Consider the following 25,307-nt stretch of genomic DNA (forward strand, 5'->3'; position numbering starts at 1 on the left):
CTGGGGGTGTGCTCTTGCATGGCCATGTCACAAGTGTCCTCCACATCGGACAGCGGTGCTCTGGCTGCTGCCTCGCCAATGGAACTGTTGGCAGCAGACAGTGGCCCTTCCGTGGGTGGTTCTTGCATTGGGGGGATCACTGGAGTGGATGCAGCAATTCTTTCTGCCGTAGGTTCACGTCTTGGTGACGTGGGTGGCTTGCTGTGTTTGGCCCTCTGCGGGAGTGCACTCTTCCCTGTGCCCCTCGATGTGCTGGTGATGTTGCCTCACTCCTTTCCCCTGGGTTGTTTCTTGGTGAGGGGAGCCTGTGTCGCAGTGTCCTGCTCATCGCTGTCAGTCTGTGAGCCTGTGGGGGACAAAGAGGGGGATGGCATTGGTGATAGTTCAACGTGCTTAATGCAGATGTTGTTCGTCATGCTGTTCTATGCATTTGGACTTTCATTTGTGGGCATACAGGTCGTAGGACTGTTGGGTGGGTCATTCATGCATGGGTCTGGGTGGCACGTGTCTGTGGTGATGCGTTCATGTGTGTGTGTTGGGATGTGACCCTCACATGGGCAGGGTTGTGTGCATGTATGTTTGTGGCCACATCCATGAGCTGATTTAGGGCTCACATTTGGGGGGGTACCTCATCTTTCACAGTGCAATGTTTTATGTGGACACTCACCTCCATCTGACATTGTGGGCGCACCACGCTCCATTTCGCCAACTCACTCTATGGATTTCACACCTATGGTACTCGCGCAGGTCTCCTCCCACTCCATCAGTTTGATAGGGGATCCTCCACCGCCTCCTGTGGCCATGGCCAGGATCCGGTTGGCAGCCAGTGTGCTGCGTACACAGAGGCGGAGATTGTCCCACCGCTTCCTGAAATCTTTCACAGTGCGGGGGGTGGTGCCCACCGCACTAACTTTCTGGGCCACCCTCTGCCCAGATTGCCTTTTTTTTTATTAGGGTGACACGCCGCATGTCATTTGCGAACACCACATCCGCGTTAGCGGCAAGCGTGTCAGTGAGCATGATGAGCTCTTCATTGGTGAATCGCTCCTTCCACTGCCGCTCCGCTCCTTTTTTGATTGCCTTGGGCATTGTCAGGGGGTCTTGGATGATTTTGTATGGCACTGGTGTGGATGCAGGTCCTGGGGGCAGAGGATGGCAATGGATTGTGATTTTAAAGATGGCCGCAGTGCTATTTCCCGTTCCTGTGCGATGACGCTACTTCCCGTTCTGCTTATTTACGGTGACCACTAATAGCGGTCACCGCTAATGCTGTGTTCAAGGAGGTCGGAAGTGCTATCAATGCTTTCATCGGTGCCGCTAAGGGTCTTTACGGGGTCTTTACCGGCATGGCGGTAGGGTCATTACCGGCATGGCGCTAAGCTCGTGCCGGCGTACTCGTAATGGCACGCAATTAGCGGCATCTTGCCTACGCGGACACGTTGTTAGTGCCAAGCCGGTAAAGGCGGTATCTTACCACCTATCGTGTAATGAGGCCCAATACGTTTTAAAAGACCATGGGACTCATTACGACCCTGGCAGAATGGGTTAACGGGTGCCGCTAATGGATGCGGACCCGTTAAACCCATTTTGCCTCATTATGAGGTCCCCTCGCGGGACCCGCCAAGGACGCCTGGTAAAACCAGGCGTCCTTGCCGGGTCCCGCGAGGGGACCAGGGAGCTAACAATGGGCCGGTCATAATAGGCCCGTTGTTAGCTCCCTGCACCCATTCCCATTGAGCCCTATGGGGGCTCAAATGGGAATGGGGAAGGTCCGGGCCCCGGTTCCCTGAAGGAGGAATTACCGGGCCCTCCAAATGGCCCGGTAATTCCCCAATCAGGGAACCCGGACCCGGTTTTGGTGGCATGGCTACCGGCATGGCTACCGCCAAAGCCGTAATGAGGCCCCATGTATTTGATCATCCATTGTCATTGTTGGTCACACAGTCACTTGTTTGTTCTGTATGAGTAGGCATTGTTCCTTTGAAACGAGAACTCTGTAGTCCATTTGCTGGTGATCTCCTGATCACACGTTTTCTTAGTCTTTCCCCTATCCCCAGCCACCTATTTTCCTTCAGATGCAAAAGATGGGGCGAAGGATAAGCCCTATATTTTTTTTCCTGCGGGCACAGCCGAACCGTGCTGTAAGTCTAGCTCCGTGGATGCAGATTGTACCTTGTGACTTCTGGTACAGTGTGATCTGCGAACAGCGTGCCGTTGCTTCCTGATGGAAGTGATGCCGCCATGGCCCTTCCGCATTCCCATTTTTGCCCCATAGGGCTCAATGGGAATGGGGAAGGCGCTAATAACGGTACCGCAAATTGTGGTACCGTTATTAGCACCAAAGTCCCTTTGCGGGTCCCTACTTTAACGGCTGGAAAAAACAGCCGTTAAGGCAGTACTCCTCAATGCTGAATGATCGCTGGGAGCAGAGCAAGTAAGTTTCTCCTTATCTTCTTCGTCGTGTGGCAAAGGGAAAGGTATCCTCTTGACATGCAATGCATGTATCCAGTGTTTTCTCCCAGCTACTCGTACCGCCGTCTGTGTGGCCAGGAGGACCTGGTGGGGCCCTCTCCACCTTGGTGCGAGACAGGACGCTCTCTCAAACGATTTAGTAAGCACCCAGTCGCCAGGTCGGATGCTGTGACCTGGCCCCTCGTATTTAGCTGGGAGGGCGTCTCGCACCTGTTGATGAATCAAATACAGATCTTGAGTTAACCGTTCAAAATATTCAGAAAGAAGTACATGCTAAATATCCCTCAATGCCCTAGGTTTCGGAAAATTCCATATGTTAGCTGGCCTACCCATTACCACCTCATATGGGGAGAGCCCAGTCCTAGTCTGTGGGGTGGTGCCATCGAGAGTAACACTATCGGTAAAACGTCCGCCCATTTCAAATTGGTGCCGGCACACATCTTCGCGAGCTTGTTCTTCAAGATTCCATTGTGTCTCTCTACCAATCCACCACTCTGAGCATGTCTGGCTGAATGGAACCATTTATCGATCTGTAATCCTGCGCATATCTGTAGAATTACAGCAGCGATAAAATGTGGACCATTGTCCGACCAGATGACCCTTGGCAAATCAAACCTAGGAAAATATTCCTTAAGCATGGTTTTCGCCGTTGTCATTGAAGTGGCATCTTTTACAGGAAAGGCTTCAACCCATTTCCTAAAAGCACAAATAACAAACAAAACGTATTTCAGATTATTACAATGCTCCATTTCAATAAAGTCAAAATGAATCACTTCAAAAGGGACAGAAGGTGGATCAAAACTACCCCTTGGTGTTGATGTACCCTTCCCTATATTGTGCTGTAGACAGAGTGTTAGGGAGAATTCTCTGTTTAGGCTGAATTTCCTAACCTAGTGAGTCCCCAGCAGCTTTGATGGATTTCTGGAGTTTGTTTGTTTCATCCTGCCAAGAGTGAGACTCTTTTCCTCCCACTCTTGGACATGAATGTGGTTGATTTCTTTGAATGTCAATGTGTTCTATGGGCTATGGGGTCTTTTACTCCATAGGGCCTCATTTGTTTTGCTATGTGTGTTACACCGCACCCTCCGTGCCGTAACACTGGGGTGTCCTAGAGGATCCCCACCATAGACTCCATACCCTGGGACTGACTACTGTCTCCCAGGGCATGTAAAGTCACCATTGGCTTTGCTAGACCTAAATTTACTAACAGAACTAGTACAAACCATCCTATTGTGGACGTACTGGTAGGGGTAATTCGATTTCCCCTGGGTCTGTTGTTCGAGGGGGCACTGTCCCGTCCCCCTCATCGAGTTTTGGCTGGTGGTAGTGGATACTACTTTTTATATTCGACCGCGAATATATTCCTATGGGATTCTTCCCATTGTTGGAGGCTAATACTTTTTCACGTTAGTCTCTAACATACCGCCGGATTATTTGTCTTAAATAAATCCACCGGTTGGTATTTTCTGCCAGAACTCGGTTTTTAAAATGGCGTATGTGTTCGCCTCTGTAACTCTGAACCAAAAGTTGAGCCCTTTGTTCCACATTTGGCGGGCTTCTGCACAGAAGCCCTCCAGAGTGGTGCCATTCTGTCTGGGTACCACAGGGGGCGTGGGAGGGGGTTTAGGCACCCTGGACTGAGTTGCCTTGCCAACTCAAGTCGCACTCTGGTGTGATTGGCCCGAGTGGTGAGCCGCCCCGCTCACCACTTAGCATGTTTGATTGACAGCTAGGCTGAATGAATGGGGGTTTTCTGCATAAAAGCAGGGCTTTTGAGACTGGAACTTCAGAAGTCGCCACAGGACCTAAGAATCCGATGAGGGTAAAGCTGAGCCGACCTGCAACGACGACACCTCCGGTGGAGCCCTGCTGAACCGACTCACCACTTCCCAACGACAGAGGAGATCTCCCTGCTGGAGAGTCTTCTTCCCCTGACTGGTGGGAACAACCAGTCCCTTGCTTTTTCTTCGCTTCCAGGACGTCTAGTGGTCGAATTGCCCGTGCTGAGCACCCCGGCAACCGGATAGCCACTAACCACTGTACCGTGACCAAAAGGTGGTGCTTTGTGACTGAGCACTCCGCGGCTGGTCTCTTCCCTGGTGGTGCAACGATCTTCAACTTTTCCTTGTCGACGGGATCATCTCATCTTCTGGCAAAGCCCCGACTTGCATCCACCACCAGGAACAACTGCCCCCGCCGGAGCTGTCTTCACTCTTAAGGTACTGTGTCCGCCTGGCTTCCCTTGTGACGGTTAGCGTGAGGTGTCTTAAATCCTTACCTTTCCATTGGGTCGCCTCCAGACCTTCTTAACTTTTTGTTCTAAAACTGGTCCAACCTTTCTGTGACATTTTGCTACAAAGACTTGAAGTGCATTTCCACTCTGATACTTTTGGGACATACAGCCTTGCCTCTCTCCGAGTGGGCCTAGCCTCTGAACTTTGTGATTTACAGTAGACCCTGCCTTGTTCGCCTTGCATTTGTTTCATAGAAGTGTTGGTACTGAGTTGGTTTCATACCCTGCCTTTTTCTCTCCCTTTCTAACGAATACTAGAGTGCCATCTAGGTTAAAGCATTCACCTCTGTCTGCAAATAAGTGGTGCCGTTGAACCTAGACTTGTTGAAATATTGTTATGGGATTGATATATACTTATAGTAACTATGATTGAAGTTGTTTGCCATATATGTGCCAGTGTGTTTTCCATAGATGTGTTTTTAAATAAATAATTATATATCTTTACACCCAAGCTCTGATCTGTGCCTGCTTGTTCTACTGTGTAAATTGCTCTATCTTGTATACTCCAAATACGGCCTAACTCGTCTTGAGAGAAGTCTGACTGCTGAGCCACAGCTACCAGGTAAATCTGGGTGGTACAGACTGCTACCAATTGGGTTTACTGCTAACTCCTGTAGACTTAAACTTTTTGCATTGGTCCCAGAGGGAACTGCACAAGTTTCTGCCTAACACTGGTGTACAGCGGCGGGATTCGTATCGATTATACAGTTTTGAGTGCTTTTCAACACTTTAGGATAACTAACCACAAAGCTTAGCACTAAAAAGCAACTTTCTAAAAAAAACATGTCTACTATGGAAGTTTACAGTCAAGAGTCCTTGTCAGGTGAAAACACTGAGAGTTTGAGAGCTCTCTGTAGACAAGAGAATCTTTCTGTAAGAGGCAAGAAAATAGAAATGATAGCAAGATTGCTGGAAAACCAAAGTCTGGGTACTGGTTCAGAGGAACCAACTTCTCCAGCAAATGTAGATAACAGTAATGGTGTTGATCTAAATCAAAGTTCTGATGATAGTGATGAAGAGGCTGAAGAGGAGGGAGAGGCTAATGAAACTGTCTCCCCTGCTCCTCTGTCTGCCTTACCAGCTGTACCTACTGGGCCTATAGCAGGTCCCACACTAACTCCTCAAGTCCTTGAACTAGAAAAAATGAAAATAGACTTGGAATACAGAATGATTACTGCTCAAACTGAACAGAAACACCAAGAAATGCAACAAATTCTTAGGCTCAGAGAAATGGAGCTCAAGCATGAGTTAGAAATGAAAAAGTTGTCTGTTGAAACTGCTTCTGTCTCTGGCTCCTCTAGAAGCTCCAGTCCCAAAAGACCCCGGATGCCTAAGGAATTAATTGATATCTATGAACCAAAGTTGGATGTGTTGGATTGGCTGAGTTTGTTTGATTACAATCATGGGCTCCAGAACATCACAGGTAATGAGCTACTTACCTGGTTGTTCTCTAGGCTCCCTCCCTGTTGCAACTGATGTGGTAATGGAGTTGGGGAAGGAGGATAGGAAAGAGTATGAAAGTGTGAAACTAGCTTTGATAGCTAGATTTGGGAAGACCCCTTCCCAGTATCTTAAGAGGTTTAGAACCCTCAAAAAGCATGATGGTACCCCTTGGGCTACCTGGGTGAATGAAGGGTTGAAAAACTTAGAGGGATGGATTAAGGGTTACAAGGTGAACACTTATGAGGGTATGAAGAATCTTTTTATGTTGGAGTCTATTTATGATGCCTGTTCTCCTGAGCTCAGACAGCACTTGGCTGATTCGAAGGAATTGGATTCCAGGAAGCTAGCTAAGGCTGCTGACTTGTGGGTTGCCAACAGGGCTACTCATAAGGATTCTGGGGCAACTCAGAAAAAGGATGAGGGAAAACAGCCTAAAAAAGACTCAAAAGAGAATTCTAATAACTCAAATTCCAAAGAGGGCCCCAATCAAAACCATAAGGGTAAGCCACAAGGAAAACCGCAGCAGAATAGTGTACCTTCTGGTGCCAAACCAGAGGGAGGCCAGAACAAGCCACCACTCCAGAAAGCATACGGAAAATGCTTTGTTTGTGGCTCTACTGACCATGTGAAAGGAGATCCCAGATGCAAGGGTAAACCTTCAGGGGTCCAGCTTGTCTCCTTAGCCTTCGCTCCAGAGGAGGAAGTCCAAATGGCAAGTGGAAACTTTCTACTGCTGGCTGATGAACCCATTGGAGTCTCAGCCAGTGTTTCTTTAGTGTCTCTGGGTTTGTGGGAACAACAGAATTTAGATGTCTATAATTCTATCCCAGATAATACTAAAGAGTATTATAAGGACAGTGTCCAGGTGAATGGCCAGGAAACTCCTGCCATTAGGGACAATGGAGCCAGCATAACTGTGGTGGATAAATCTTTTTTCAGGCTGAGGATGTTGCTAAGGCACCCAAACGCCTCACCAGGTTAGCTCAAGGGCCTGTGCAGATGCTTCCCCAATTACCAGTATACCTGTCAGCATACAGAGTGAGGTACCAGGATGAGTTATGTTGGGTAACGATTTGAAAACTCTCGGAGTTGTGTCTCAGACCCCCAGACCTCCTAGTAAATGGTTACAGGAGCTAACCAGACCTGCAAGGGAGAGAACCATGAGAGGTACTCCCCAGGAGATGATGAAGAAGGATATCACTCCTGCTCCACTGGAATTGTCAGCTGCTGTCTCCAAGAAATCAGAAGCGAAAGGGAAACCTAAAACTTCACTACCGAAACCAGCAGCCAGCACTTCAGTGCAGCCAACAAGGACTTCCCCTCGGTTGTCCAAAGTTACACCAGTAACTCCCCCTCCAGCTGAGGCTGAGAGGGTGGTACAACCCTGTGTGGTAGAATTAGACTCTGAAGAAGAACTAATGGAAGGCCAGGAACTCATTGGAGGTCTGGATCCTGTTGACCATCCTGAGCAGCAGTCTTTACTGGCAGAAGGTGGACCCAACAGGGCAGACTTCAGTAAGGGACAGAGAGAATGTCCAACTCTGTAAGGTCTTCGCCACCAGGCAGAAGCTCAGGCTGAAGGGCAAGAGCCTGGGAAATACAGGTTGCACTGGGAAGATGGCCTTTTCTACAGTGAACCGACCGAGTCTGAACCTGGAGACTACAAACGACTTGTAGTACCCCAAGAGAACAGACAACAGTTCTTGCAGTTAGCCCACGAGATTCCTTTGGCTGGTCACTTGAGTTTCAAGAAGACTAAGGAAAGGCTCTCTCTCTACTTTTATTGGCCAAAGATGGGGTCCGAAGTAGGAAAACACTGCAGGAGCTGCCACACCTGCCAGACCTCTGGTAAGGTTGGCTCCAAGAATGTGGCACCTTTAGTGCATCTCCCAGTTGTGGGAGTCCCATTTGAGAGAGTAGGGATTGACATTGTTGGTCCCCTTGATCCTCCAACCTCCTCAGGCAACAGGTTTATACTTGTTGTAGTAGACCATGCTACTATGTATCCTGAGGCAATTCCTATGAGGACTGTTACAGCTCCGGCTGTGGCTAAGGCCCTCCTTGGTATTTTTACCAGGGTCGGGTTTCCTAAGGAAGTAATCTCTGACAGGGGGTCAAACTTTATGTCCCACTACATGAAAGCCATGTGGAAAACCTGTGGAGTTACTTACAAGTTCTCAACAGCTTACCACCCACAAACCAATGGTTTGGTAGAAAGGTTCAACCGAACCATGAAGAGCATGATAGGTGCTTTAGAGGAACCCCTTAAACGGAAGTGGGACCTTCTACTGCCATGCCTTCTCTTTGCTTATAGAGAGGTCCCTCAGGAGGGAGTAGGTTATTCTCCCTTTGAGCTTCTCTATGGTCATCCCGTCAGAGGTCCATTGGCCCTGATTAAGGAGGGGTTGGAGAGTGCTCCTTCCCCCAAGCCAGTCAGAGTGACTGACTACGTGATAGGTCTCCAGAGGAGAATGTCACACATGATGGCGGAAACAAGTGATAACTTGAAAGCTGGACAAGCATTGGTCAAGCACTGGCATGATCAAAAGGCTAACATGGTTGAGTTCACTCAAGACCAGCTAGTTCTTGTTATGATCCCAACAAGGCAGAGGGCCTTGCAAGACAAATGGAGGGGACCCTTCAGAGTTGTGGGTAAACTTGGAGAGGTCAACTATCTGGTGGACTTGGGTAATCCCAAGGAGGCTCCGACAGTCTTCCAAACCAACAGACTCAAAGCGTATGTCTCGAGACCTGATGTAGGAGCGTTGCTTCTAGCATCATCAGAGGAAGAAGAAGAAAGTAAAGCTCTTCCGGATCTCCTCAGAGGCTTACCTTTAGACGAAAAAATTGAAGGAGTAAATCTCTCTTCAAATCTGACACCTGAGCAACAAGAAGAGTGCAAATCTATGTTGAATCAGTTTGCCTCTCTGTTCTCACTTTCACCATGCTTGACCCCTTGGGGCCAGCATGACATACTCACTGGTGACTGTCTGCCAGTCAAAAGCAGAGGATACAGAATGTCAGAAAGTGTAAGAACCCACATCAAAGGTGAGGTCAGCAAGATGCTTGATCTCGGGGTAATAGAGCCCTCTACTAGTCCATGGTCTAGCCCAGTTGTGTTAGTACCAAAGGCAAGATCTAAAGATCTTAGATTCTGTGTGGACTATAGAGCTCTTAATGCAGTCACCAAGACTGATGCCCACCCTTTGCCAAGAACAGATGAGTTGGTGGATAGACTTGGTTCAGCCAAGTTCCTCAGCACATTTGACTTGACGTCAGGCTATTGGCAAATAGCTCTGACAGACCATGCCAAGGAGAAAACTGCATTTTCTACCCCAGCTGGCTTATACCAGTTTAAGGTAATGCCTTCTGGATTGAAAAATGCACCTGCTACATTTCATCGGATGGTAAACTAGATTCTGAATGGGATGGAGGACTTCTGCATGGCATACTTGGATGACATAGCAGTGTTCAGCAATTCCTGGGAAGAACATGTAACCCACCTAAGAGATGTTTTGCAGGCTCTTGGACGAGCCAATCTGACCATAAAGGCGAGTAAATGCCAAATTGGACAGAGTAAGGTAGTCTATCTTGGACATGAGGTAGGAGGTGGAGAAATAAGGCCTTTGCTCAGTAAGATTGAAGCTGTGCAAAATTGGACAACACCTACTACTCAGACCCAGGTGAGAGCCTTCTTAGGTCTCACTGGGTATTACAGGAATTTCATTGAGAACTATGGGACCATAGCTTCTCCTCTGAATGTCATCTCCTCTCCAAAATTCCCTAAGAAGGTTAGATGAAATGAGGAGTGCAATCAGGCCTTTGAAAACCTGAAAAAGGCTCTTTGCCAAGCCCCAGTACTCAGAGCTCCTGATTACCACCAAACGTTTATTGTGCAGACAGATGCTTCAAATGTAGGAATAGGTGCAGTACTCAGTCAACTGGATGGGAAAGGTAGGGAGCACCCCGTTTGCTTCATCAGCCGCAAGCTGAAGGATCCTGAAACAAGGTGGGCAACAATCGAAAGAGAATGATTTGCTATCGTGTGGGCTCTGAAGAAGTTTAGGCCATGCTTGTATGGTTCTACTTTTGTCATTCAGACTGACCACCAACCCTTGAGATGGTTAATGCAAACGAAAGGGGAAAACCCAAAACTACTAAGATGGTCAATCTGCCTGCAAGGGTTTGATTTCACCATTGAGCACAGGTCAGGGTGTCACCACCAAAATGCTGATGGTCTCTCTAGGATGTATATCATCGACTAGAGGTATGAGATTCATCCAGGATTTGATTAAATCCTCCTGTCCCTTAGTCTGGGGGGGGGGGGGGTGTTAGGGAGAATTCTCTGTTTAGGCTGAATTTCCTAACCTAGTGAGTCCCCCAGCAGCTTTGCTGGATTTCTGGAGTTTGTTTTATTCATCCTGCCAAGAGTGAGACTCTTTTCCTCCCACTCTTGGACATGAATGTGGTTGATTTCTTTGAATGTCAATGTGTTATATGGTCTATGGGGTCTTTTACTCCATAGGGCCTCATGTGTTTTGCTATGTGTGTTACACCGCACTCTCCGTGCCGTAACACTGGGGTGTCCTAGAGGATCCCCACCATAGACTCCATACCCTGGGACTGACTACTGTCTCCCAGGCCATGTAAAGTCACCATTGGCTTTACTAGACCTAAATTTACTAACAGAACTAGTACAAACCATCATATTGTGGACGTACTGGTAGGGGTAATTCGATTACCCCTGGGTCTGTTGTTCGAGGGGGCACTGTCCAGTCCCCCTCGTTGAGTTTTGGTTGGTGGCAGTGGATACTACATTTTATATTCGACCGCAAATATATTCCTATGGGATTCTTCCCATTGTTGGAGGCTAATACTTTTTCACGTTAGTCTCTAACATACCGCCGGTTTATTTGTCTTAAATAAATCCACCGGTTGGTATTTTCTGCCAGAACTCGGTTTTTAATATGGCGTATGTGTTCACCTCTGTAACTCAGAACCAAAAGTTGAGCCCTTTGTTCCTCTTTTGGCAGGCTTCTGCACAGAAGCCCTCCAGAGTGGTGCCATTCTGTCTGGGTACCACAGGGGGTGTGGGAGGGGGTTTAGGCACCCTGGACTGAGTTGCCTTGCCAACTCAAGTCGCACTCTGGTGTGATTGGCCCGAGTGGTGAGTCGCCCCGCTCACCACTTGGCATGTTTGATTGACAGCTAGGCTGAATGAATGGGGGTTTTCTGCATAAAAGCAGGGCTTTTGAGACTGGAACTTCAGAAGTCGCCACAGGACCTAAGAATCCGACGAGGGTAAAGCTGAGCCGACCTGCAACGACGACACCTCCGGTGGAGCCCTGCTGAACCGACTCACCACTTCCCAACGACAGAGGAGATCTCCCTGCTGGAGAGTCTTCTTCCCCTGACTGGTGGGAACAACCAGTACCTTGCTTTTTCTTCGCTTCCAGGACGTCTAGTGGTCGAATTGCCCGTGCTGAGCACCCCGGCAACCGGATAGCCACTAACCACTGTACCGCAACCAAAAGTTGGTGCTTTGTGACTGTGCACTCCGCGGCTGGTCTCTTCCCTGGTGGTGCAATGATCTTCAACTTTTCCTCGACGATGGGATCATCTCATCTTCTGGCAAAGCCCCGACTTGCATCCACCACGAGGAACAACTGCCCCCGCCGGAGCTGTCTCTTCACTCTCAAGGTACTGTGTCCGCCTGGCTTCCCTTGTGACGGTTAGCGTGAGGTGTCTTAAATCCTTACCTTTCCATTGGGTCGCCTCCAGACCTTCTTAACTTTTTGTTCTAAAACTGGTCCAACCTTTCTGTGACATTTTGCTACAAAGACTTGAAGTGCATTTCCACTGTGATACTTTTGGGACATACAGCCTTGCCTCTCTCCGAGTGGGCCTGGCCTCTGAACTTTGTGATTTACAGTAGACCCTGCCTTGCTCGCCTTGCATTTGTTTCGTAGAAGTGTTGGTACTGAGTTGGTTTCATACCCTGCCTTTTTCTCTTCCTTTCTAACGAATACTAGAGTGCCATCTAGGTTAAAGCATTCACCTCTGTCTGCAAATAAGTGGTGCCGTTGAACCTAGACTTGTCGAAATATTGTTATGGGATTGATATATACTTATAGTAACTGTGTTTGAAGTTGTTTGCCATATTAGTGCCAGTGTGTTTTCCATAGATGTGTTTTTAAATAAATAATTATATATCTTTACACCCAAACTCTGATCCGTGTCTGCTTGTTCTACTGTGTAAATTGCCCTATCTTGTATACTCTAAATACGGCCTAACTCGTCTTGAGAGAAGTCTGACTGCTCAGCCACAGCTACCAGGTAAATCTGGGTGGTACAGAATGCTACCAATTGGGTTTACTGCTAACTCCTGTAGACTTAAACTTTTTGCAGTGGTCCCAGAGGGAACTGCACAGGTTTCTGCCTAACACAGACCATGCAACTCTGGACAAAACGCTCAGCAGTTTTCAGGATGTTAACATTTATCCAGACAGTTTCTAACATTTTGCAAATTTTCCTAGCGCAGATGTGAGTGGGACCATGAGTCATTGAAACCATCATAGTAATGTACGCATCTGCAGTATCCATTTTCACTCTAGGTTATCCACCCAACACCCATCATCATCCAACCTCGCCAAGCCCTCAGCCCATTGCTTAATTTCTTCTAGAGTGGCATCAGCTTGGATATTCTTTATAGACTCAATTCCTTCATCAATGGTACAGACATTTGTGGCTTCCCTTGTAGTGTACATATCTGAATAAAGATCAGTAGCTGTCTGTTTGCCTATCTGGTCAGCGAAAGCGTTCCCTTTTCCTACATCATTTATGATTTTCTGATGTGCCGCGCACTTCATAATTGCTAACTGAGTGGGAAGTACAAGCGCTGAGAGTAGCTGAACTATCAAGGTGCCATATTGGATCTTTGTTCCATGTCAGGTCAAGAAACCTTGTTCTGCCCAAAGTCTACCTAAGTTGTGAACTACCCCAAAAGCATACTGACTATCAGTATATATGTTTACTCTAAGCCCTTCGGAAAGTTCACAAGCTCGAGTCAATGCAATAATCTTTACGGCCTGCACAGAGTTATACGAAATTCTTTTGGTCTCCACAATCGTGCTTAATGTAGTGATGGCATAAGCAGCAGTGGATGTACCATCTGAAAGTTTGAAACAGGAGCCATTGCAAAACAGCTCCCCTTGTGGATCGTTCAAAGGAGTATCTTTCAAATCAATCCTGCCTTTAGTTTCTTGTTCTTTGGTATAAAGGCAGTCATGTGACATTTCATCACTGCAAGCAATATCTTGAGGGAGAGGTAATAATTCAGCCGGATTCAATACACAACACCTCTGAATTTTTATATGCGGTGCAAACAAGATCAATTTGTATCTCGTTAATCGTGCAGAGGTGAGATGTTGTGTTTGCGTTCTATTTAATAGAACGTCTACAGAGTGAGGTACCAACAAGGTTAAAGCATGGCCTAGGACCATACCCTTGCTCTGTTTTACAGACGGAGCAGCGACAGCTCTCAGACATCTCGGCAAAGCGCATGCTACAGGATCAAGGGTGGAAGAAAAGTAACCACACGGCTTATTCTTCCGCCCATGTTCCTGTGTTAACACAGCCAAAGCACATCCATCACGTTCATACACATACACTCGAAGGCCTTTTCATAATTTGGTGTGCCCAAAACTGGTGCTGAACACAGTGCAGTCTTGAGCAAATCAAAAGATTTCTGGTGTTCCAAGTTCCACGGCAATGGAAAAGAAATCCCCTTCTTTGTCAAAGCCAACATTGGTTTGATCACTAATGAGAAGTTTGGGATCCACTGCCTACAGTAAGAAGCCATTCCTATCATGGCTCTGACTTCCTTCTGTGTATTTGGACAGACATGATAGAAATTATTTTAATCCGTTCGGCGTGAATCTTCTTCCCTCCTTTGAGAGGAGATAGCCTAAATAGGCAACCTCCTGTCGACAATATTAAAACTTTTTCTGTGAAGCTTTATGTCTATGCTTTGCTAGGTGAATAAGCAACAACACAGTGCCCTCCTTACAGGCACTTTCTGAATCTGTAGCTAAAAGAAGGTCATCGACATACTGAAGCAATGTACAAGTAGCAGGCAACTCAAGTGTATCAAGCTGCTCTTTCAAGGCCCTACTGTAAATGTTCAGACTTTCCGTGTACCCTTGTGGCGCACAAGTGAATGTAAACAAGCGTCCCCCTAGGGTGAACCCAAACAGGTATCTGCTATCCTTGTGTATAGGAATGCTAAAAAAGACATTCCTAAGATCTACAACACTAAATTGAGTAGCAGAAGCTGGAATCATTGTTAAAATCGTTGTCACATCAGGCACAATAGGAAATTGTGGAGCAACAATCTTGTTGATAGCGCATAAATCAATAATAAAACAAGAGGGAATTGCATTATCACCTTTCTTATACACTGGTAAAATCGGACTATTGCACAAAATACCTGCAATTTCTTCAATTACCCCACGGTGCACAAAATCAGACACTATACACTTCAAAGCTTCCTCACCATCAACCGAAATCTTATACTGTGGAATATGTGGCAACTTTACTCCTGGTTTCAAAATGATTTTAACAGGCTCAATCTGTAAAACACCGACATCATTATCATCAATCGCCCATAAACACTCCGGAATGTCACTAAATTCCGATGGCAAGAGTCTAGTCAGAATCTGTGAGACAGAATATTGCTGTGGTGAAATCGTCAAACACACTCCATCCGAAGAACAATGAATTACCGCATTTAATTCCTTCAACAGATTCAACCCTAGCAAATTCTCACCACAGTTTGATGTCAAAAGAAACGGACAATGATCCGTGAATGGACCCAGTGAAATCGGTACCGGCAGAGAAACCAGACTAACCACTGGCGTACCAGAAAACCCTACAGAAACATTAGTTTGCGCTGACAGTGGAATGTCTGGGACCTGTGAATGGTCAATGGAACACTTCTGTGCTCCTGTATCTATCAAAAATAGATGTTTCCTATTTCCCACTATCATTTCAACGTAGGGACCTTTCTGATTAACGTGAATAGGCGTCGGTTCCACACCCTGCTTCGGGCAATCCTAGTGAAACAATATATCATCAAAGGGAAGGTCTTCAGAAAGATAAGCAGTAGAAGGATGATCAAACATATTTCTATTATCCACACTCGGTGACTGATTGTTTTGCGAAAAAGACTGTGAGTTCTGAGAAAACTGGCTTCTACCAGGACCCCCTACCCCAGGGCGGCCTTTGAATCGTCTACCCATGATCCCAAATGTGTTGTTCGACCTCTGCTGGAGGATCGGGCATTGTGCCTGCCAATTACAGTCTTATCTGCAATAAGCACATAGGTTCGCGTGTACAGGACCCAACGGCACATTACCTTGTGGAACATACTGTCCCCTAAACTGTGTACTACCCCCTCTAGGACCTCTAACAATCTGTTGCAACAACACCTTAGTTTTCAAGTCTCCCTTTTTCTTTTCAATCCTTTCCTTCTCATTATTGACTCGGTTTTCATAATACTGAGTCATATGCAATACTTCAGACTGAGACTTAGCTTGCCAAGCACTCTCAGAAGTCACAATTTGTGACTGGATGTCAGGTAACAATCGACGCACAAATTTGTCCACAATTAATCATTTTCCAGACTCTGTGCTTAAATCTTGTCCACTAAAATCTGAAAATACTTGTTCAAACCGATTAAAGAATTTGGTAGCACCCTCAGACTTTCCTTGGACACAATCAGTAAGTTTGTCCCAAATAATCCTTCTCTCAGGAATTAAGGCTTTCAGTTTTGTCACTATTCTATCAAGCAAAGTCAGTATTACCTGCAGTGGTCTCTCACCAGCTTTCCTTTCTTTATCTTGCCTCGCCAAATTATCCCATGTGTCCCCTAACGCTGCTACATCATCTACTGTCCCAATCTGTTTCCACAAATCGGCAGGTAGGAGCACAGGAAATAACAAATCTATGTCACCCAGAGTAAATACTGACGACTGAAAGACAGATTCCATTTCTTTATAGAACCCTGTCAGATTCTTTCTAACATCTGGGATAGATTGTCTAATAGTATTCACCTCCTGTCTTGAGAACGGGACGTGAACAAACTGTGATACATTATGTGCATCAATGTCATAGGTGGCTACACCCGTTGCGGTGTTAGCCGGGACCTCAACTTTAGAGACAAATGTCGGAGGAACCTCTCTCATAGGCAACTGAGAAGTAGGCAACTCCGAACGCTTACTGAGCAACAGAGCTAAATCGAGCGCTAAAGCAGCGGAAGGAGTGTCGGAAGAAAATTCTCTCTTATAGATATTCAATAATTCTGCGGGACAACACATCTTTCTTTTTATACATTCATCCTGCAGGTATTCTACCATTACCTGTATCACTTTCATCTGCATTTCTGGCGTATACTGACTATACGTGTCATATACTTCTACGGGAGATATCGACATGTCTGAAATCCATCTAAGTGCATCTCTTGTGCAAATTCGGGTTTCTTCACTCATCGATTTACAAAGATGAAGGAACCGTTTCTGTACAGACATAGCGCCCAAACTATCACCATCTATTTCATCATTCCGTAACCTTTCTAACTCCCTTCTATACTCAAAAACCCTCTTGACGTGCTCATATACTTTCTCCGCAGTATCTCCTGAATATGCTAAAACATTCATATCCCTGAACCCTTGTGGGAAATCTACATCATTCAGTCTGTTCCACATTACAGATACATGAATTACCAACCCTTCAATAAAGAGATTTTTCTCAGGAAAACCTTATAGATTACTGAGTGTAGCAAAAACATTAGATTGTTCACCCTTCTCCATGCACTGTCTAGCCCATACATTCAGATCTCGCTTTCTTTCTTTAGATACTGTATTACGAGTTACCATTTTCGATTCCGCTCCCTTATCAACTACAAGAGGAACAGAACCGCTTGGAAGAGAAAGAGTAGACAAATCTTGTACACTAGGTAACGAAGGTGCTATCACTGGTGAAAAAGACAAATCTACCAAACTCATAGCAGCAGGCAAAGGTGGAGGTACAGGTGGAGGAGCAACAATAAGAGGAGGAGCAATAACTGGAGGAAGAGGAGCAATAGGAGGAACGATAGGAGGAGCAGGAATTGCTACGGGAGGGGGAACAACAGCAGGAAGAGGTAAAATAACAGAAATAGGTACATAAAGAGGCGGCGCAGTGGCACCAGGCCTCCGTTCATTTAAAAGCTTGTCATTTGATTCATCTGACGCATGGAAATCTTTATATGGGTATATTTTCTGAATGCCAAGTTGGAAAGCCCTATCCATATATCTAACTGACTCTGACTGTTTTTGTTGATCATACAATAACGCTTTCTCGGCGTTCGATATATGTTGGCACGCATGTTTCTCTCTACTTTTAAGCTGCTGCATAGCTTCTTTTTTCCAATTTTGTAATATATCAAACGCTGCAGGTCTAGCTTTTTTCTTTAACAATATAGATTCTAAATATTCTATGCGAGAAATCTCAAAGATATCATTGATTGGCCACTGAAGTTCATTAGCATGTCTAGTTTGTCTGTGCCAAATATCATTAAACACTGTACTACCAATGCCATGCTTACAGTACATAGTACATGCAGGCGACCCCTCCTGTGGTGCCAGATGGCCAAATTCCAAAGACTGTCTGTCTCTGTGGAATAATGCCCTGAAACAGGCAGACAATTTCTCAGGCATATCAGATTACTGGTGCTACCTGGTCAATAATTGTACTTGCGAGGACAATGCGCCAAATCAAATTTTAGGATACTTAGGAATCGGGGCATGACTCACCTGATTCAAAGGACAAAGGGAGGTCCGATCGGATTACAAAGGATCGACGTGGCTGGCGATTCTGGCAAAAATACCCGCCTCAAAATGGGGACCCTCGTCAAGATGCCGTCTCTGACCGCGAGCTCACCGTCCAGGGAACAGGCCGTGCAGTACTGTTGAGGTGTCGTGTCTCATCCAAGAAGGGGCCCCCTTTCTCACTCTCTGATCCAAGTCCAATAGCAGCGTCAAATCTTCAACGAGATGGCATCAATCTTGAGGGTCCCTATTCAGGCGCCATCTTGTAAGATCAAGCAAATATCGAGGCTTGGTACCACCAAAAAATTAGATCCGCCAGTCACGAAGTCAAAGATTAATTCTGTACAGATTCAAATATCAAAGCAGATAGCTATCTGGTTCACAGCACCTTGCAGTGCGTACCAGAAACACTGTGAGGGGAGTGAGTGCTGGTCATCACAAAACATGCAGTATTTATACAGAGTCCTGGTCATAGCTCAGCCCATCTCCAAACTAATAGGTTACACATTTGGTTTTGTGCCCAGTTCACATGGCAAATACAACAATATTGTCTATACATACTTCAAGAGTTTTCCAATCTTCAAAATGCAATGGTTACAACTTTGTTCTGTCTGGTCATGTTGGTTATCCAGCTTAGGCTGATCCTAGTTTCAAGAAACAAATTCAATAGCTTATTGTTAAGGTACACAGTTCTAGTTTGTCTAACATTAAGTTCTTAGGTTTGAATATGGCTGAGGCTATTGATACAGAAAACACTTTAAAGTGGAGTTCACTTTAGCTCCAAGGTTCTTTAAACATACTGACAAACTTTGTTGCCGCCAGCTGTGTGGATCTTTAGCTTTCTAAAGTAATTCTATTTCCAGAAATGTACACAGGATTCCTTCAAAAACACACAGCATTAGTTTACATTCATTGTATAACACTGTTTGTGGGAGGATGAGTTTTGTAGACATAGATAACACTTTGAATGATAGTTTGTTCTGACTACAAGGTCTTTTTTGCACAGGACAAATAGTCTGCTCTGCCATCCCTAGTGTTGACATACTGAAGAGTGATCAGAAGTTAAAACCAAGATGGAGGACTTTTTCCAAGATGGCGCTTGAAGTCAATTCGAATTCAGAACTTTGCAATGCGGTTTTCCCCATGGAGCAACTAGGCTTAGCCCAATATAAATCAAAAAGAGGCATAATATGATTTCCGTTTAACACTATCGCCCTGTCTCTAAAACCCCTTTCTTGCGCAAACTCATGGTGAAGTTGGTCATCCCCCAACTGACCCACCACACTAAATCAGCTGCTGCCTCCGTGACCACCAGTCTGGTTTCAGAGCATCTAGAGGCATGGAAACTGCTCCCCTGAACATCCATAAAGACCTGCTGTCGAATCTGGATTCCAACTCTCCCTCTGTTCCTATCCTTCTCAATCTTTCCTATGCCTTTGACATGGTCAATCATGCCATACTCATAAATCGTCTCTGTGATATTCTAGGCCTCACAGACTGGGCACTGGCCTGGCTGACCTCCTTCCTTTCTAACCAATCCTCCCAAGTGCAACAGGGCCCTTTCCTCTCCTGCACTTCACTCTCTACCTGGAGCGTCGCTAAGGGCCTCTATCCTATTGCCCTGGCACTTCAATATCTATCTTGCCACTCTGGCCCACGTGATCTCCACCTTCTCACCTCACATCTAGTGTTATGCCGATGACACACAGCTCTCCTGTAAGCTTCCATCCACCATCTCCTTTTCCTCCTCCCTCATACCTGAATGCCTGACTGCTATTCAAGCATGGTGCTCTGCTAACAATCTCTTACTTAATGCCAGTAAGACAGAGATCCTTCTCATTGGGATGCCTGCTCTCTGTTTCCCTCCCACTCTCTGACCACCCTCCTTGGGTCCCCTCCCGTCACCCTCTTGTGAGGCAAAATGCCTCTCTCTTCTTCTCTCCGCACATCACAGACGTTGCCAAGAAGTCTAACTTTCAGCTCCAACTCCTCAGACGCATTCTGGAGGTGGGGAGCATGTGAAAGTGGATCTAGGTCACCTGGCTTAAGCCCCGCCCACCTAATGCCTTCCTGGTTGCTTCTCTTTTGGCCTTATCCCGGCCTACCTGATGCCTTCCTGGTTGCCGTTCCTTTGGCCTTAGCCCCACCCACCTGGTGCCTTCCTGGTTGTCGCCCTGTTTCCCTACTTAAGCAGCCCTCCAGTCTCTTTTTCTTTGCAGATGGGGAGCAGGTGCAAGTGGATCTAGATAACCTTGCCTAAGCCCCGTCATCCTGATGCCTTCCTGGTTGCCGGTCTTTTGGCCTTAGCCCCACCCACCCGATGCCTTCCTGGTTGCCGCTCTTTTGGCCTTAGCCTCACCCACCTGGTGCCTTCCTGGTTGACGCTCTTTTTCCCTACTTAAGCAGCCCTCCAGCCTCTTTTCCTTTGCAGGTGGGGAGCAGGTGCAAATGGATCTAGGTCACCTAGCTAAAGCCCCACCCACCTGATGTCTACCTGGTTGCCACACTTTTGGCCTTAGCCCTGCCCAACTGAAGCCTTCCTGGTTGCCGCTCTTTTGGCTTTAGCCCCGCCCACCTGGTGCCTTCCTGGTTGCCACTCTTTTTCCCTACTTAAGCAGCCCTCCAACCTCTTTTCCTTTGCAGATGTGGAGCAGGTGCAAGTGGATCTAGGTCTCCTGGCCTAAGCCCTGCCCACCTGATGCCTTCCTGGTTGCCGCTCTTTCGGCCTTAGCTCCGCCCACCTGGTGCCTTGCTGGTTGCTGCTCTTTTTCCCTACTTAAGCAGTCCTCCAGCCTCTTTTTCTTTGCAGGTGGGGAGCAGGTGCAAGTGGATCTAGGACACCTTAACTAAGCCCCGTCCACCTTCTTAGCCCTGCCTCTTCCTTTTGCTCTTAACTCTTAGATCAAGGGCATCTCTCGCACGGGCGTCCAAAGAGAAGGGCAGACAAAGAAAGGGCAATTTCTGTTTGAACCTGTTCAGACCAGAAGGACCCAGGGCCCGAACCCCTGCCCAGACAGCAGGTAAGCATGCACCAACATGTGTTTACTCCCTCTGTCCCCACAGGCCATACCCACCTTTGGTCCCCCATGATGTTCCATTATGACCCCCATCTAAAATGCAGGAGTTGCCTGTTTTGCTTGATTCTTCTGCCCTGCTTCCCCTTACCCCCTCCAATAGTATCTTCCCCCTACATCCTACCTCTGCAGGAGTCTGTCCTGATACATTCTGGTTTCACCATCAACACCTTTTGCCAATGCTTGAATTTGACCTTTATGGACTTCATTGACTCGCAATGTGTCACCCTCTCTTAACTCTAAAGCTGGACTTTCCCTGCATCTTGTACTCATGGTGGCCCTGAATCATGCTGTACCCATTTTCATCTTGAATCATGGCTTGTATTTTCTATTCTCTCACAACATTATCTGTTACTACTGACGTCTGTAATTGTATTCGCTCTCCCGTCATGCTTCTCCACTTTTTCACTGCTCACTCTCTATTCTCTCCTCCTTTCCCTTTCTCCCTTTTCCTATCTCCTCCCCTCCTCCCCTTACTTCCTTCTAAGAACTTACTCTATCAGAGTTGTCCTTGAGCTAGTATGATAGCAACCTTGTTTGTCTCCTCCCCCTTTCCTATTTGTCTCCACCCCCACCCTCCAGCACTATCTGAAATGTTGTCAGGCCTAGTATGTTAGTCACTTGTTTTCTTCCTCCCCTCCCTTTTTGCTCACCTCTCCCTCACCTTTTGTTAATCTGTGGCTCTACCAGAAATGTCTTCTGGCCTAGTACGGTAGTTGCCTGTCTGTTTCCATGTCCTGCCCACTCCCCCCCACCCTTCCTTATCTATATCTTAGCTTTTGCACTATCTGAAATGTCACCAGGTCGAGTACAATAGTTAATTTCACATTCTTATTGTTCATGGCCTGTAAGAATGTCATTTCCCTTGTTTCCTCCCTTGCCTTAAAGCGTTTTGAAACACATTGGGCCTCATTCCAAGATTGGAGGTGGTCATGGCGCTATTTGCACCATGACTGCCTCCAACAACGGTACCGGCACCAGTCTCATTCAATGGGGACTTACCGGTGTAGTCCGACCTTTGCGGGACCGGTAAGTCCCCATTGAAAAAACCATTACCCATTCCCATTTGAGCCCCCATAGGGCTTAATGGGAATGGGGAAGTAGCTAATAGTGGTACCGCAATTTGCGATACCGTTATTAGCTCTGAAGTCCCTTAACAGGTCCCGTCCTTAAGACCTGGTCAGACCAGGCGTTAAGGAAGGGACCCGCTAAGGGACCTCGTAGTAGGGCATTAAGGGATTACCGGCACCGGTCTCCTTATCAGTGCCCGTTATCCCTTACCGCCCCACTCGGAATGATGCCCATTGTGTATAGGCGCTATATAAATAAACTATCATAACATATCATATCATTCTCTCTTTCCTCACCTTTCCACAGAAGCTCAATATCTCCAGAGCACTAGTTCTCTCTAGGCTGTACTGTTACAACAGTCTCTTCCTCAAGCTGCCTCTTTCCTCCCTTTGCCCTCTTCAACTAATCCAGTATAGAGCTGCAAGACTTATCCTTGGCCTCAAGCCCAGGGACCACGTCTCTCCAGCCCTAAAATCCCTTCACTGGCTCCAGTGACTGCAAGGATCAAATTCAAGACAATTTTCACCATCCACAAGGCTGTCTGGGACCTGGGACCTTTTTACATCCAGATTTCAATCCCTAAATACCTCCCTTCTAGATTTCTTCGCTACTGGAGCTCCAGCTCTCTGCCGATCATACGTTTCTCCAAGCGGAGCGTAAGAGCTAAATCTCTTTCTTCGGCAGGAGTCTTCCTCTAGAATGGCCTCCCTGCCCTGCTCAGACTTGAGCCAAATCTTCTTACGTTCCGGAAACTTCTCAAGACTCTCCCTTTTTCCTCCTCATTCCCTCTCCCCCTCCCGCGCTAATCTCCCACTGCCGCGGTGACTGGTGTCTGGTCCCTTATGAGTCTTACAGGGGTCAAGCCCTCGTCGACCAGTCTACCCCAGCCCTGCTAACCAGCACTTGACCTTGGGCACACTTCCCGGACTAGCCTGAATCTTGTCCACCCTGTCCATCGCACTTGTTTTCCTTTTCCCCCTGTTTCCCCTGGCACTTACCATCCATGGCCCCCCTTCGCACTTGCTCAGCTACTTGAGGCCCCGCCTCCTGCACTGCCCCCCTTCCCTCATCCCAGCCCTTCCGCCCTATCCTTCACCCTCCCCTTGCACTATTGTCACTGCACTTGCATGGTCAGAATGTCACAAGGCCTAGTTTGACCGTTAGTGATGTTTTTTCCTCTGCCCCACCCCCTTTTTCTGTCTTGTGGCGCCTGGAAACACTTGTGTATAGGCGCCATACGAATCCCCAATAAATACATAAATAAATAAATAAATAAATAAATAAATAAATAAATAAATAAATAAGCAAACAAACAAACAAACAAACAAACAAACAAATAAATAAATAAATAGAGGGGCTGCAGGGATGGGGCACAGTTGGCAAACATATATTGCCTTTTGAAATTGCACTTTCTTTTGGGACCTGTTATGTTCTGGCAGCTTCTGTTCCAATGTATATTTATCTTCTTTTAAAGTTTATTTTCTGTTTATTCTTTTTTTACACAACAAGAGTGAACTGTACTTAGCTGACCCAGTAATTTTCTGCGAGTAAAAAATACTCAGACCTGACAATCAGACACATGTGAAAGGGCATCCAGTACAGTGCACACAGAGCAAGAAAACAGTACATCTTTCATCTTCCGTGAAATTCACTGCACCAGATGCTGTAGACAGAATGTAGCATCATCTGGACACCTCATTATCAGTCTGGAGAGTCACATCACCAGATGTAGAAGTGATACCTTTTGGACCCACTTCTTAACTGCACCACTTTCTGTAGCCAAATCAGGAAACAAAGCAGTATGGACGCAGACCACTGGAATCTGGCACAGCCAACTGTAACAATGTGTTTTGCTCCCTTTTATAATCAAACGTTCATGTATGCGACAGAATAGGGCAAGTAGCGCAAGTATGCACTTCATTGCTCAGAAGGCCTTGCAGTCAGCCATTACCGCACAAAGGGGCTTATTGTGAGTTAGCCGGTATACAGAAAAAGTTGCGGTAATACTGGTTACCAAACACCTCTACTGTATCGGACAGTCATGAGTAGAAGGTTACACTGTTGCGGATAACACTGTCACCTGTAATAGCTCTGTTGAGAACACCAGCACCGGTATTACTGGTGGTGATATACCAGATGCTGGTACCTTGGCCGACGGTATTACTGGCAAAACCGTATTGCCGACTGATCCTGCGATTGGAATACGACAGTAATACTGCGAAATGATGCCGGTAATAACGGCAAAAGCACACCGGCTAAACCTCCAACTGCAAGCTCGAGGTAAATGCCCACAGGTGAGTGAAAACAGGCCTCGTATGCTCCCAATCAATCCAGGTGCATCCATTGCACAGATGAAGGGTACACGATGGACACACCTGCACCTCAGAAACACCAATCCAACACCACCATGTTGTCACTGGTCTGTGTGAGGGTGAGCATGCATCTGTTGCAGTTGGACATGTACCTGCAAGAGGACTATCACAGAGAGCAAGCAACAGAGGAGAGAAGTAGGAGGAGGCTGGTGGTGAGGAGGATGCAGCGGGCAAGGAGAAATCCCATACCCCGGGTCAGGGCCTCACCCTGGAACCAAGCAGATGGCCAGATATTAACCCTGTATCGCCTCAATAGGGAGACCATAGTGGAACTACTGACCCTGACACAGGAGGATATTGGAAGCAGGATCAACATCAACACAGCCGTTCCACCTCTGGTGAAGCTGGTGTCTGTTCTGCACTTCGTGGTGATGGGCACACAGTGGCCACATTGCATGGCATCTCACAGCCAGCTTTCGTCATTGTTCCTGGACTGATGCTGAAAGCACTCCTGCACCATGTTGGACAGTTCATCACACTCCCCACCACCCTGCACAGGAGAATGCCACCAAGGCCAGTTTCTACACCATATCACACATGCCCAATGTACTTGGTTCCCTGGATTGCACTCATGTGGAGTTTAGAGCACTCCAGGGGTCAAAGGAGGGATACTGCAACTGCAAGCAGTACCACTCAACAGGTAGACCATAGTAGAACTACTGACCCTGACCCAGGGGGATATTGGAAGCAGGATCAACATCAGCACAGCCATTCC

The sequence above is a fragment of the Ambystoma mexicanum genome, chromosome 5p (assembly GCF_040938575.1).
Source record: "Ambystoma mexicanum isolate Mex_15411 chromosome 5p, UKY_AmexF1_1, whole genome shotgun sequence".
Lineage (NCBI taxonomy): Eukaryota > Metazoa > Chordata > Amphibia > Caudata > Ambystomatidae > Ambystoma > Ambystoma mexicanum.